The 16,752-nt window shown below is 36.7% G+C and overlaps 1 pseudogene; it reads left to right on the forward strand.

Annotated features, from left to right (window-relative positions):
* Positions 1 to 4,534: 4,534 nt before the first annotated feature.
* On the forward strand, positions 4,535 to 6,084 carry LOC115513331 (annotated as a pseudogene).
* Positions 6,085 to 16,752: the final 10,668 nt, after the last annotated feature.

Raw genomic sequence — 16,752 nt, forward strand, 5'->3', positions numbered from 1 at the left:
TAGAATTGGGGTATCATAAAAATATAGAATGCTAATGTGATGAGGATTCTAGGAATGTACTCCAATTTCTTTTTTCAAATGGGGTAACTGGGTGGTCGAATCACTTTGCAAGTTAAAATGTGAATCAGTAGCATGCTGGCCTTAGAACCCAAGATCTTGACAAATTATCTAGTGTCCTTTGTATAATGCTAAAATATTACTCAAGATTAGCCAAAACAGGACTACCCTGAGTTTAAAAAAAAAAAAAAAAAGACTTGCAAAGTTATTTAATCTGACTATGCTTTGATTTTTCACGAGCAAAATGGGCATAATAAAAAATCCTACTTCAGAAAGTTATAATAAAGATCCAAAGAAATGCTGAATATCAAGCATTTAGAACTGGGCAATAAATGTTAACAGGTATGAATATCAGACAACAAAGTTCACCTCTCACAACTGAAGTGTTTCCTGGGCATGACCAGTCAGGTTTTGCCATCTCTAAAACCATTGGCTTCCTAACTCTGTTGTCTCCATAATAAAAACATTTGTTATCTCTTTATACCTCCTGGCACAATTTGTTTTTATTTTAATAAAATAAAAATACTAGAATATTTAATAAAATAAAAATTTTAATAAAAGAAAACTTTTTTGTTTTTAATTTTTTAAATGTTTATTCATTTTTTTGAGAGAGAGACAGCATGCACAAGTGGGGGAGGGGCAGAGAGAGAGGGAGACACAGAATCCGAAGCAGGCTCCAGGCCCTGAGCTGTCAGCACAGAGCCTCACTTGGGGCTTGAACTCATGAACAATGAGATTATGACCTGAGCTGAAGTTGGACGCTTAACTGACTGAGCCACACAGCCTCCCCAAAACCTTTTTATTTTAATTAAACTTTTTACTTTGAGATAATTATAGATTCATGTACAGTCGTAAGAAATAATAGAGGGATCCCACGTACCTATTACCCAATTCTCTCCAGGGTAAACAGTTCACAGAACTATAGTACAGTATCACAACCAAGATACTGACATTGATAAAATTCAGAGGTCTTCTTCAGATTTCCTCAGTTTTACTTGTACTCATTTATATATATGTGTGTTTAGTTCTATATAATTGTATCACACATGCAGATCCGTATGTCTAACATCACAGTCTAGATACAGAACAGATCCATCACAAAGACCCCTTGTGCTATACGTTTATAACCATACCCACTTCTCTCCTGCAGTCTCCCCACCTCTCTCCCTAAACTCTGGCAACCACTAATTGGTATTGGGCTTTTCTCATTCAGAGTAATTCATGGCCATTCAACTAGATTGTTGTTTATATCATTCGTTTGTTCCTATGTATTGCTGAGTAGTATTTGATGATATATGTATACCCTGTTAAACCATTCACCCCTCAAAGGACATCTGGATTGTTTGCTGTGCTTCGCTACTAGAAATAAAGCTGTGATGAATATTTGTGTACGGGTTTTGTGTAAATATACGTTTTCGTTTCTCTGGGGTAAATGCCCAAGACAGCGACTTCTGGGTAAGAATGGTAATTACATGTTTAGTTTCATAAGACATTGCTGAGCTGTTTTCCAGAGTGCCCCATTTTACAGCAAGGTATAAGTGATCCAGCTTTTTGGCATTCTTACCAGCATTTAGTATTATCGCTATTTTTTTTAATTTTAGCTTTTCTACTAGGTGTGTAGTAATAACTCATTGTGGCTTTAATTTGCATGTCCCCAGTGACTAATGATGTTAAACATATTTTCATGTGCTTTTTGGCCCTCTGCCTCTCTCCTCATCAGTGAAACATCTCTTCATATATTTTGCCCTTTTTATAATTGGATTATTTGCTCTTTACTGTTGAGCTTGGAGAGTTCTTTATATATTTTAGGTATAAGGATATAAGGCCTTATAATACATTTTACTTTTAGAGTAAAATATCAATATTGGATTCTGAGTAGCATAACATATGTACTAGTAAAATACGTGACAATAGTTGCACAAAGAATGAGAGGAGGTAAATGAAAGTATACTGTGGTATGGTTCTTACGTTCTGTATGAACCGACAGTGGTAATCCGTGCCAAACCATGAGAAGTTAGAGATGCATATTGTAACCACGTAAAAGATGCATCAAGGGGAATCGTTAAAAGAGAGAAATATAAGTCAGTAGAAGAGATCAGGTGAACTACTGAAAGATGGCAAGAAAGGAGGACTGAGGGAACAAAGGACAGCTGAAACAACTAGGAAATGAATAACAAAATGACACACATCAACCTAGCCATATCAATTATTATATCACAGTAAATGTTAGTGGACATGACCTTCAATTTAAAAAGAACTTTTAAAAGGCCCAACTGTTGAGATGTTTACAAGGGACACACATAAGTATAAAATCGTAGATAGGTAATAAGTAAAATGATAGAAAATATTTATTATACAAGCACAGATTATTAGGTGGTGTGGCTATATTAATACTGGACACAATAAACTTCAAAACAAGGAGAATTGACAGAGATAAAAAGAGACATTATGTTATATAGGTCAATTTATTAAGGAGACCTACCCATCCTATATGCAAAGGTAACTGCTAACAGAGTTTCAAAGTATACGTGGAAAAAAACTGACAAAACTAGATGGAGAAATAGACAAATCCACAATCATATTTTGAGATTCAATACACCACTCTCAGTAAATGACTGTAAAACAAAGGGAAGTATGAAGGATACAGAAGAGTTGAATATTACAAAGAACTCAACGTAGTAAAGAACACACACTGCACACGTCAAATACACTTTTCAAGTGAACATGGGGTATTCATCAAGAGAGACAATATGTTGAGACATAAGAGCAGTCTAAAACTTAAAGCTTTAAATCACACAGAATATTGTATGACCACAATGAAATTGTTAGACATTAATAATAAGACATCTAGAAAATTTCCAAAGGTTTGGAAATGAAGTAACTCAATGACACATGGGTCAAAAAAAATCATAAGGGATTACAAATACTTATAACTGAACAACACTGAAAATACCACATGAGAAAATGGACACAGCAAAAACAGCAATATGAAATTCATAGCTTTAACTGCTCATGTTAGGACACAAGCCTATATAAATCTTAAAATGAGAATAGAAATGAAATAGATGTCAATATTGAATTTCATTTTACAGTACCTTTGTTCAGACTATTTTCTCTTTGTGAATTGGAAACTGTAAATCAGTGAAATGAAATAAAAAGGCAACTATAGAATAGACCATCAGAGGGCACTATTCTCTAACTCCAGACGAAAAGCCTTTACTCTGAAACAAGGAAGAAGTATTAGCTCTGCAACAGACCCGAGATAGCATTGAGATTTTATCCCTTTATTTTGAGAATGAGACAATTGAGGTGCGGGGGAAGCAAATGACTTGCCCAACATCATACAAATTTTAGGACTAATGTCAGAATTAGGCACTAGTCTCCTGACTTACAGCACATCATGATTCTTTGTGACATCAGAGACAGACCTAGACTTTCCTATGGGCATATGCTAACAAGCTCTTTTCCACTGGGATTTCCCTGCTATGAGATGTACACCTGAAGTTGCTGAAACTGCTCTCAGGAAAGGTAGGCAAAGAGGGATGGAGAGACCAGGACCTGGTGGCATTTGAGCGCCCAATAAACTGTTCTTGAAATAGTGCCACCTCTTGGATGTTTTGGTTATGCAAACCTGTGTAATTCCTTTCTATTTAAAGCCAGTTGGTACAGGGTTTTCTGTCACTTGCAACCAAGAATCTTGAATATGGGAAGCTCCTCTGCTTTGTCAGAGGGTCAATGGAATTCAGAACATGTAACTTATTTTGGAAAGAGAGAGAAAAAAAGGTTCTAGGTAACACCAGGACTGGATTTGCAAGGTGATAACTAAGGATAGAAAAACATATGAGGACATTCTCATGTTTCATTTTCCCCCAGAAATGTTAGTTCCTAAGTTGTGGATACAATTGTTTTTTTTTCTCTCTGCTGAATTCTTGGTTACATTCTTGGAAGGTAAACTATTTCAAAGACCATTAAGAAAATATGCTGGTAGAAGGTAGATGCATGCTTTGTGACCTTTAATACAATAGTGTCCCTTGACTCTCTATGGGTAAAGAGTAGGGAGTAAAAGTACCGAACAGTTGATGTACTTTGCTTTACGTGGATTATCTCACTTCCACCCCGTAGCAACTCTGCAAAGAAATCTCATGTCTCTTTTACAGATGCAATAGAGACAAAGAAGTTATGAACTGCCTAACGTCATCCAGTTAGTATGTATAAATATTAGGACTTGAACTCAAGTCTGTGCTCTTGCTTTATGCTAGATGTGCTTGTATCCCATCTGAACCCAGACCTCACAAATTTCCTAGGAACTTCAGAACATGATACTTCTGATTGAGATGTTAGCTGTTAATCATCTTTCATTAAGAGGGCATGATGAGGCGTGTTCTCTTACATTGACCCCCTAAGAGGCCTGCTGTAAGAAGCAACAACCTCTCCTTTTCCTGTCTGCCACCTGCTCAGCAGCCATAAAGCAGCAACCATGCACGAATTTATCCCCATTCATGTTGGCCAGGCTGGTGTTAAGATTGGCAATGCCTGTTAGGAGTTCTGTTGCCTGGAATACGGCATCCAGTCCAATGACCAGATGCCAGGTGACAAGACCATTAGGGGAGGAGATGACCCTTAAATACCTTCTTCAGTGAGACAGGTGCTGGCAAGCACGTTCCCGGGGTGGTGTTTGTAGACCTGGAACCCACAGCCATTGATGAAGTTCACACTGGCCCCTACCTCCAGCTTTTCTACCCTGAGAAGCTCATCACAGGCAAGGAAGATGCTGCCAACCCGAGGGCACTACTCCGTTGGCAAGGAGATCAGTGACCTTGTCTTGAACCGAATTTGGAAACTGGCCAACCAGTGCACAGGTCTTCAGGGCTTCTTGGTTTCCCATAGCTTTGGAAGGGGAACTGGTTCCAGGTTTACCTCCCTGCTGATGGAACATCTCTCTGTCAATTATGGAAAGAAGTCCAAGCTGGAGTTCTCTATTTACCCAGCCCTCCAGGTTTCCATTGCTGTAGTTGAGCCCTACAACTCCATCTTCACTACACACACCACCCTGGAGCATTCTGATTGTGCCTTCATGGTAGACGATGAGGCCATCTATGACATCTGTCAAATAAACCTCGATACTGGGGCATCTGGGTGGCTCAGTCAGTTAAGCATCTGACGTCAGCTCAGATGATGATCTCACGGTTCGTGAGTTTGAGCCTCATGTCAGGCTCTGTGCTGACAGAGTCTGAAGCCTGATTCAGATTCTGTGTCTCCCTCTCTGCCCCTCCCCCATTCATGCTCTGTCTCTGTCAAAAATAAACATTAAAAAAAAGTTGTGTGTGTGTGTGGTTTTTTTTTTTTGAACCTGGATCTTGAATGCCCAACATACACTAACCTGAATAGTTTGATAGGTCAAATTGTGCCCTTGATCACTGCTTCCCTCAGATTTGATGGAGTCCTGAATGTTGATCTGACAGAATTCCGGACCCCACATCCACTTCTTTCTGACCACACATGCCTGCCCCTGTCATCTCTGCTGAGAAAGCCAACCATGAGCAGTTTTCTGTAGCAGAGATCACCAAGGCATGCTTTGAGCCAGCCAACCAGATGGTGAAATGGTAAATACATGGCTTGCTGCCTGTTGTACTGTGATGATGTGGTTCCCAAAGATGTCACTATTGTCAATGCCACCATCAAGACCAAGCGCACCATCCAGTTTGTGGACTTGTGCCCACTGGATTCAAAGTTGACATTAATTACCAGCCTCCCACCGTGGTACCTGGTGGAGACCTGGCCAAAGTACAGAGAGCTGTGTGCATGCTGACCAACACCACAGTCATTGCTGAGGACTGGGATCCCTTGGACCACAAGTTTGACCTGATATATACCAAGCATGCCTTTTTGTTCACCAGTATGTGGGTGAGGGAATGGAGGAAGGAGAGTCTTCTGAGGCTTCTGAGGACATGGCTGCCTGAGAAGGATTATGAGGAGGTTGCTGTGGATTCTGATGGAAGGAAAGGGTGAAAGGGAGAGGAATACTAAAGTTAAAAATGTTATAAAGATACTGCTTTTACAGGGAAGCTTCTTCTGTTTTAAGAATAAAGGTTGCACTCATAACTGGTGAAGAAATTGAATCAGTTACCAAAAATCTCCCAACAAATAAGAGTTCTGGGCCAGATGGCTTCCCAGGGGAATTCTACCAGACTCATTCTATGAAGCCACCAGAGACCTCACAAAAAAAAAAAGGAGAACTACAGGCCAATATCCCTGATGAATATGGATGCAAAAATTCTCAACAAGATACTAGCAAATCGAATTCAAAGCATATAAAAAATTATTCACCATGATCAAGTGGGATTCATTCCTGGGCTGCAGAGCTGGTTCAAAATTCACAAATCAATCAATGTGATACATCACATCAATAAAAGAAAGGATAAGAACCATATGATCCTGTCAATAGATGCAGAAAAAGCATTTGACAAAACATAGCATCCTTTTTAATAAAAACCTTCAAGAAAGTCATGGTAGAAGGAACATACCTAGACATCATAAAAGCCATATATGAAAAGCCCACAGCTAATATCATCCTCAATGGGGAAAAACTGAGAGCTTTCCCCCTGAGTTCAGGAACACGACAGGGATGTCCATTCTCACCACTGTTGTTTAACATATTGTTGGAAGTCCTGGTGTCAGCAATCAGACAACAGAACGAAATAAAAGGCATCAAAATTGGCAAAGAAGAAGTCAAACTTTAAGTTTTTGCAGATGACATGATACTTTACATGGAAAACCCAAAAGACTCCACCAAAAAGCTGCTAGAACTGATACATGAATTCAACAAAGTTGCAGGGTGCAAAATCAATGTACAGAAATCGGTTGCATTTCTATACACCAATAATGAAGCAACAGAAAGAGAAATAAAGAAATAGATCCCATTTATAATTGCACCAAGAACCATAAAATACCTATGAATAAACATAACCAAAGTTATAAAAGATATGTATGTTGAAAACTATAGAAAACTTATGAAGGAAATTGAAGAAGACAAAGAAATGGAAAAACTGTCCATGCTCATGGATTGGAGGAACAAATATTGTTAAAATGTCAATACTATCCAAAGCTATCTACACATTCAATGCAATCCCAATCAAAATTGCACCAGCATTCTTCTCGAAGCTAGAATAAGCAATCCTAAAATTTGTATGGAACCACAAAAGACCCAGAATAGCCAAAGTAATATTCAGGAAGAAAACCAAAGCAGGAAGCATCACAATCCCAGACTTTAGCCTCTACTGCAAAGCTGTAATCATCAAGACAGTATGGCATTGGCACAAAAACAGACACATAGACCAATGGAATAGAATAGAGAACCCAGAATTGGACCCACAAATGTATGGCCAACTAATCTTTGACAAAGCAGGAAAGAGTATCCATGAGAAAAAAAAGTCTCTTTAGCAAGTGGTGCTGGGAGAACTGGACAGTGACATGCAGAAGAATGAACCTGGACCACTTTCTTACACCATACACAAAAATAAACTCAAAATGGATGAAAGACCTGAATGTGAGACAGGAAACCATCAAAACCCTGGAGGAGAAAGCAGGCAACAACCTCTTTGATCTCAGCCACAGAAATTTCTTGCTCAACATGTCTCCAAGGGCAAGCGAATCAAAAGCAAAAATGAACTGCTGGGACCTCATCAGGATAAAAAGCTTCTGCACTGCAAAAGAAACAATCAACAAAACAAAGGCAAATTACAGAATGGGAAAAGATGTTTTCAAATGACATATCGGATAAAGGGTTAGTGTCCAAAATCTATAAAGAATTTACCAAACTCAACACCAGAAAAACAAATAATCCAGTGAAGAAATGGGCAGAACACATGAATAGACACTTTTCCAAAGAAGACATCCAGATGGCCAACAGATGCATGAAAAGATGCTCAATGTCACTCATCAGGGAAATACAAATTGAACCCACACTGAGATAACGCCTCACACCAATAAGAGTCGCTAAAATTAACAACTCAAGAAACAACAGGTGCTGGCAAGGATGTGGAGAAATGGGAAACCTCTTGCACTGTTGGTGGGAATACAAACTGGTGCAGCCACTATGGAAAACAGTGTGGAGATTCCTCAAAAAATTAAAAATAGAACTACCTTATGACCCAGCAATAGCACTACTAGGTATTTATCCAAAGGATACAGGAGTGCTGATTCATAGGGGCACAGTACCCCAATGTTTACAGCAGCACTTTCAACAATAGCCAAATTATGGAAAGAGCCCAAATGTCCAACTGATAAATGAATAAAGAAAATAAGGAATACTTCTTGGCAATGAGAAAGAATGAAATCTTGCCATTTGCAACAATGTGGATGGAACTGGAGGGTATTATGCTAAGTGAAATAAGTCAGAGAAAAACAGATATCCTATGTTTTCACTCATATGTGGATCTTGAGAAACTTAAGACCCCTGGGGGAAGGAAAGGGGGAAAAATGTTACAAACAGAGAGGGAGGGAGGAAAACCGTAAGAGACTCTTAAATACAAAGAACAATCTGAGGGTGGATCGGGGGATGGGAGAGAGGGGGAAATGGGTGATGGGCACTGAGGAGGGAACTTGGGATGAGCACTGGGTGTTGTATGTAAGCGATCAACCACAGGAATCTACCCCCAAAACCAAGAGCACACTTTACACCCTATATGTTAGCCAATTTGACAATAAATAATATTAAAAAAAAGAATAAAGGTTGAGCTCTGATCAGTTAATTTGTATGTAGCAGTATATACTCTCGTATATAATTACTGACCTATGCTTTAAAACACAGCACTCTGTTACAGATTCAAGCTGTCCATTTCTCTGATAGGTTTGAATACAAGTATTCCCTGTCTTAAGTGAAAAAAAAAAAAAGGACACAGTGATAGCATAATGTATTCAAAAGGTATACAAAAAATGCAGTTATTCAGTAGATAACCACAGTTTGAGAGACAGTTTTGCTCAAAAGTTCCTCTCTAAATAATTTTTACCCACTTTTTCCCCCCTGTTTTAGGTATAACATACATAAAATGTATAAAGAGAGCTCATCTTAAGTGCACATCTTGGTCACTTTAACATATTAATAACCATGAATCAGATTAAGATGCAGAACATGTCTAACACTGTCGAAGTTTCTTTCATGCCTTTCCATTTGGTGCTAGTCCACTCCTGCCCAGTGGCAACCGCTGGTGGGGTTGGATAATGGTTACTTAGTGTTGTCTGTTCTTGAACTTATAAATTGAGTCATACAGTATCTGGTCTTTTTTTTTTTTTATTAATCTGACTTCTTTACTCAACATGAGATTTGTAAGATTCATCCCTTTTGTGAGTAACGGTTCTTTCTTTTCTATCCTTGTACCTTGCTCTTTTTTTTAAACTGAGGTATAATGACATGTAACATTATCCTAGTTCCAGGTGTATCATTTCATGTAAATACTGCAAAATGATTACCACAATGAGTCTAGTTAAATCTGCCTAAATGACAACATTTTTTTTCTTGTAACAAGAACTTTTAAGTCTATTCTCTTAGCAACTTGCAAACAGGCAATATAGTATTATCAACTATCACCATTCTCCCATTTCTCCCATTTCTTCACCCATGGTACCTTCACCCATTTCTCCCAGCCTTCACCCCCTACTTCTGGAAACCACCAATCTGTTCTCCGTATCTATGAGTTTGTGACTGTGTGTATTTAGGACTCCCCATGTAAGTGAGGTCATACTGTATTTTGTCTTTCTCTGACTTATTTCAGTATAATGCCTTCAAGGTCCATCCATGTTGTCACAAATGGCAGTACAGTAAATCCTTGGATTAAGAGTAACTTGTTCTGTGAGTTTTCCACAAGACAAGCAAACATTTCTAATAAATTTTAACTTGATAAACGAGTGATGTTAACTTGCAATACGAGTAGTACATGATGCTGAATATCACATAATCACAGCTGAGCCAATGGTTCTTGAAATTCGCGTTGATATACAAGTGCTTTGGATTACAGGCATGTTTTCTGGAGCAAATCATGCTTGCAAACCAATGTTTTACTGTATTTTCTTCTTTTGATGGCAGAATAGTATTTCATTGTGTATGTATATACCACACTTGGTTTATTCATGCATCCACTGATGGGCACTTAGGTTGCTTTCCTATCTTGGCTATTGTGATAATGCTGCAGTGAACATGTTGGTAAGGGGATGCAGATCTTTTTGTTTTAACGTTCTTCAGTTATATACCCATAGAATTTCTTGATCATATGGTAGTACTAGTTTTAATTTTTTGGGTGACCTCCCCATACTGTTTTCAGTAGTGGATGCAAAAATGTATGCTTCCACCAATAGCACACTAGCAATATCTCCTCTCCACACTCTTGCCAATACTTCTTTCTTTTTGGTAAGAGTCATTTTAACAGGTGTGAGGTGATATCTCACTGTGGTTTTGATTTGCATTTCCCTGATGATTAGTGATGTTGAGCACATTTTCATGTATCTATTGGCCATTTGTATATTTCCTTTGGCAAAATGTCCATGCAGATCCTCTGCCCATTTTTCAGTCAGATGGCTTTTACGGTATTGAGTTGTATAGTTTGGATATTAACATTTCATCAGAAGATTTGCAAATAGTTTCCCTCAGTAAGTTGCATTCTCATTTTGCTGATGGTTACTTTGCTGTGCAGAAGTTTTTTAGTTTGATGTAGTCCTAGTTGTTTATTTTTGCTTTTTCTGCCTTTGCTTTTGAGGTTGAATCCAAAAAATCATCACCAAGATTAATGTCAAGAAGATAACCACCTTTTTTTCTAAGAGATTTATGCTATCAGGTTTAACATTCAAATATGTAAGTTGTTTTTGTCTTTTGTTTTTGTTTTTTAGAGAGAGAAAGCACATGAGCATGGGAGAAGGGCTGAGGGAGAGGGAGAGGCAGAGAGAGAGAGAGAGAGAGAGAGAGAGAGAGAATCTAAACAGGTGCCATGCATTGTGTGGAGCCCGATGAGGGGCTCAGCCCCACAACCCTGGGACCATGTCCTGAGCCAAAATCAAGAGTTGGATGTTCAATTGACTGAGCCACCCAGGTGCCCCTGTAAGTCATTTTTAAAATTGGAATTGACATACAAATGTTACATTAGTTTCAAGTGTACAACATAGTGATTTGACCACTCTGTACATTATGCTGTGCTGACCACAAATGGAGCTCCCATCTGTCACCATACAATATAATTGACTATATTCCTATTCTATACCTTTGATCCCCACGATTTATTCATTCTCTAAGTGGAAGCCTATACCTCCCACTTAATCTTCACCAATTTTTCCCATCCCCCAGCCCCTTCTCCTCTAGCAACCATGTTTGTCTTTTATGGGTCTGTTTCTGCATATTTGTTTGTCTGCTTGTTCATTAGATTCCACATATAAGTGACATCATGGTATTTGTTTTTCTTTGCCTGACCAATAGGTCACTTAGCATCATTTAGCATAATACCCTGTAAGTCCATACATATTGTTGCTAATGTCAAGATCTCATTTTTTCTGATGGCTGAGTAATATTTCAGTGTGTGTGTGTGTGTGTGTGTGTGTGTGTGTGTGTATGTGTCCATTCATCATCTGTTCCTGTATCAATGGACACATAGGTTGTTTACATATTTTGGCTATTGTAAATAATGTTGCAATAAACATGGGGGTGCTTATATCTTTTCAAATTAATGTTTTCATTTTCTTTGGGTAAATACTCAGTAGTGGAATTACTGGATTATATGACATTTCTATTTTTAACTTTTTTGAGGAAACCCATACTGTTTTCCACTGTGACTATACCAATTTGCATTCCCACCAACAGTGCACAAGGGTTCCCTTTTCTGCACATTCTAACACTTGTTATTTCTTGTCTTTTTTATTCTGGCCATTTGAACATGACTAAGGTCATACCTCATTGTGGTTTTCATTTGCATTTCCTTGATGATTAAGGATGTTGAGCCTCCTTCTTGTTTCTGTTTGCCACCTGTGTGTCTTCTTTGGGAAAGTGTCTATTCAGGTCTTCTGCCCATTTTTTAATCAGACTGTTTGTTTATTTTGGTGTTGAGTTGTATAGTTGTATAAGTTCTTTATATATTTTAGACATTAAACCCTTATCAGATATGTCTTTTGCAGATATCTTCTACCATTTGGTAGGTTGTCTTTTGTTTTGTTAATGGTTTCCTTCATTATGTGAAAGCTTTTTATTTTGGTGTAATCCCACTGGTTTATTTTTGCTTTTGTTTCCTTGCTGAGGAGATATATTGATGAATATGTTGCCAAGGCTGATGTTAAATAGATTATTATGTTTTCTTATAGGAGTTTTATGGTTTCAGGTCTTACATTTAGGTCTTTAATCCATTTTGAGTTTATTTTTGTGTATAAGAAAGTGGTCCAGTTTCATTCATTTGCATGTAGGTGTCCAGTTTTCCCAGCAGCATTTATCAAAGAAAATACAGTTTTCTCCCCAATTGTATATTCTTGCCTCCTTTGTCATAGATTAATTAACTATATAAGAGTGATTTTAGGAGCATCTGGGTGTCTCAGATGGTTAAGCAACCGACTCTTGATTTTGGCTCAGGTCGTGGTCTTGCTACTCGTGAGTTTGAGCTCTGCATCGGGCTCTCCGCTGATAGCAAGGAGCCTGCTCTCTGCCTCCCTCACTCGCCCTCACTCTCTGCCCCTCCTGCTCGCTTGTGTGCACTCTCTCTCTCAAATAAATAAACATTAAAAATAAATAATAAATGGATGGAGACCTCATGAGGGTCTTCCAATAAAAAAAAATGGGCTTATTTTTGGGCTTTTTATTTTGTTCCATTGACTTATAGGTCTGTATTTATACCATACTGTTTTGAGTAATATAGCTTTGTAGTATATCTGGAAATCTGGTGTGTGATACCTCCAGCTTTGTTCTTCCTTCTCCAGATTTCTTTGGTTATTTGACATATTTTGTAGTTCCAGACAAATTTTGGTATTTTTTGTTCTATTTCTATGAAAAATTCTATTGGTATTTTGAATCTACTGATTGCTTTGGATAGCACAGACATTTAATGATATTAATTTTTCCAATCCATAAACATGGTATGTCTTTCCATTTGTTTCTGTTATCTTCAATTTCTTACATCAGTGTTTTATAGTTTTCAGAATACAGAGTTTTCACCGCTTTGGTGAAATTTATTCCTAGGTATTTTATTGTTTTTCATGCAGTTGTAAATGGAATTGTTTGTTAATCTTTTTCTGCTACTTCATTATTCATGTATAAAATGGAACCAATTTATGGTATTTTGTATCCTACAGCTTTACTAAATTCATTTATTACTTTGAATAGTTTTTTTGTGTGTGTGGAATCTTTAGCATTTTGTATGTATGGTATCATGCCATCTGCAAATAGTGACAGATTTACTTCTTCCTTATCAATTTGGATGGTTTGTATTTCTTTTTCTTATCTGATTGTTGTGGCTAGTATTTCCAGTACTATCTACAATAAAAGTGGTGTGAGTGAATATCCTGGTCTTGTTTCTGATCTTAGAGGAAAAGCTTTCAGTTTGAAAGCCAAAATCAAGTCTCATCATTGAGTATGATATTATATATTAGCTGAGGGTTTTTCATGTATGGCCTTATTATTTTTGAGGTCTATTCCCTCTAACCCCATTTTGTTAAGGATTTTCATCATGAACAAATGTTGAATTTTGTCAAATGCTTTTTCAGCATCTATTGAGATGATCACATGATTTTTATTTTTTCTTTTGTTAATGTGGTGTATCACCTTAATTGATTTGCAAATATTGAACCATTCTTGCATTCCTGGAGTAAATACCACTTGATTATGGTGAATAATCCTTTTAATGTATTGTTGAGTGTGGTTTGCTAATATTTTGTTGACAATTTTTTCATCTGTTTATCAAGGATATTGGCCTGTAGCTTTTTTTTGTTTTTTGTATAGGGTAATGCTGGCCTATAGAATGTATTTGGAACTTTTCCTTCCTCTTCTGTTTTTGGAACAGTTTGAGAAAAATAGGTATTAACTCTTCTGTACATGTTTGGTAGAATTCACCTATAAAGCCATCTAGTCCTGGACTTTTGTTTGTTGGAAGTTTTTTGATTACCAATTCAATTTTGTTTTTAGTAATTGGTTTGTTTAGATTTTCTATTTCTCCTGATTTAGTTTTGGAAGATTGTATGTTTTGAGGAATTCATCCATTTCTTCTTGGTTGTCCAATTTGGTGGCATATAATTTTTTGTAGTAGTCTCTTACTTATCCTTTGTATTTCTGTGCTGTCAATCATTACTTCTCCTCTTTCATTTGATTTTATTTATTTATATGGGTCCTTTCTCTTTTTTTCTTGATGAGTCACCTAAAGTTTTATCACTTTTATTTATCTTTTCAAAGAAGTAGCCCTTGGTTTCAGGGATCTTTTCTATTTCTTTTGAAAGTCTCTATGTCATTAATTTCTGCTCTGTTCTTTATTATTACCTTCCTTCTACTAACCTTGGGATTTGTTCTTTTTCTAGTTCCTTTAAGTTTAGATTGTTTGAGATTTTTCTTGTTTCTCAAGGTGGACCTATCTCTATAAATTTTCCTCTTAGGACTGCTTTCACTGGATCCTAAAGATTTTGGACTGCTGTTAGGTGTTCATTTTCCTTTGTTTCCATGAATTTCTAAATTTCCTCTTTGATTTATTGGTTGACTCTTTCATTGTTTAGTAGCATTGTTTAGTAGCATTGATGTCGTATCATATCACTGTGCCATAAAATGATGCTTGATATGATTTTAATCTCCTTAAATTTATTGAGACTTATTTTGTGGCCTAACGTGTGATCTCTCCTGGAGAATGTTCCATGTACACTTGAAAAGAATGTATATTCTGTCATTTTTAGATGGAATGTTCCATATATATTTGTTAAGTCTATCTGGCCTAATGTGTTGTTCAAAAATACTGCTTCCTTATTTATTTTCTGGCTGGCTGATCTATTCACTGAAGTAAGTGGGATGTTAAAGTCCCCTAATATCATTGTTTTACTGTTTCTCTGTTTATGTCTGTTAATATTTGGTTTATGTATTTAGGTGAGCCTATGTTATGTGCATAGATACTTACAATCGTTTTATCCTCTTCTCTGATCAATCTCTTTATCATTAGTAATGCCCTTATTTGTATCTTGTTACAATTATTGCTTTTTAAGTCAATTTTACCTGATATAAGTATTGCTAACCAGCTTTTTCTCTTCTTTGCTCCCTTCCATTGGCATGGAATATCTTTTCCATCCCCTTAACTTTCAGCCTGTATCTGTCTTTAGATCTGGAGTTTCTCGTACTCAAAAAAAAAACAAAAACAAAAACGGGTATTATTATTATCATCATCATCATCAACTTAGTCATCCTATGTCTTTTGATTGGAGCAATTAGGGCATTTACATTTATTTTATTATTTTTTTCTTTTTTTTTAATTTTTTTATTTTTTTAAAATTACATCCAAATTAGCAGTGAAACAATGATTTCAGAGGTAGATTCCTTAGTGCCCCTTACCCATTTAGCCCATCACCCCTCCTACAACCCTTCCAGTAACCCTCAGTTTGTTTTCCATATTTATGAGTCTCTTCTGTTTTGTCCCCTTCCCTGTTTTTATATTATTTTTATTTCCCTTCCCTTTTGTTCATCTGTTTTGTCTCTTAAAGTCTTCATATGAGTGAAGTTATATGATTTTTGTCTTTCTCTGACTAATTTCACTTAGCATAATACCCTCCAGTTCCATCCACGTAGTTGCAAATGGCAAGATTTCATTCTTTTTGATTGCCAAGTAATACTCCATATACACACACACACACACACACACACATTTTCTTTATCCATTCATCCATTGATGGACATTTGGGCTCTTTCCATACTTTGGCTATTGTTGATAGTGCTGCTATAAACATGGGGGTGCATGTGTCCCTTCGAAACAGCACACCTGTATCCTGTGGATAAAAGGGCATTTACATTTAAAGTAATTATTGGTAAGTATGTACTTATTGCCATTTTGTTAATTGTTTTTTGGTTATTTTTGCAGTTTTTCCCTGTTCCTTTCTACTTCTGTTTCTCTCTGTCCTCTTTCCTTGTGATTGATGACTTTCTTTAGTGTTGTGCTTTTATTCTTTAAAGCTTTTTTTTTTTTTTTTTTTTTTTGGTCTATTTAGGTTTTTGGCATGGTTAGCATGAGGTTCATATATAACATCCTAAGAATATAGCAGTCTATGTTGATTGTCATTTAAGTTCATTAAAATCACTAAATTTTTACTCCCCGCCTTTCACATTTTATGTATGTTGTCATATCTTACATCTTTAAAAAATCCCAACTAATTTTTAGATATAATTGATTTCACTACTTTGTCTTTTAACCTTCATACTAGCTTTGTGATTGCTTACTACCTGTACTGTATGTTTGCTTTTACTCATGAAATTTTTTCTTTTCATAATTTTCTTCCAATCATGACCTTTTCTTATCCACTTAAAGAAGTCCCTTTAATATTTTTTTATAAGGTTCATTTTGTAGTGATGAACCTTTTAAAACTTTTTTCTTTTTGGCTTGGGGAACTCTATTCTGTCCTTCGATTTTGAATGATAACATTGTCAGGTGGAGTATTCTTGGTTGTAAATTTTTTCCTTCAGCTCTTTATTTTTATATTTATTTTTTTAATGTGTAT

The sequence above is a fragment of the Lynx canadensis genome, chromosome B2 (genome assembly GCF_007474595.2).
Source record: "Lynx canadensis isolate LIC74 chromosome B2, mLynCan4.pri.v2, whole genome shotgun sequence".
Lineage (NCBI taxonomy): Eukaryota > Metazoa > Chordata > Mammalia > Carnivora > Felidae > Lynx > Lynx canadensis.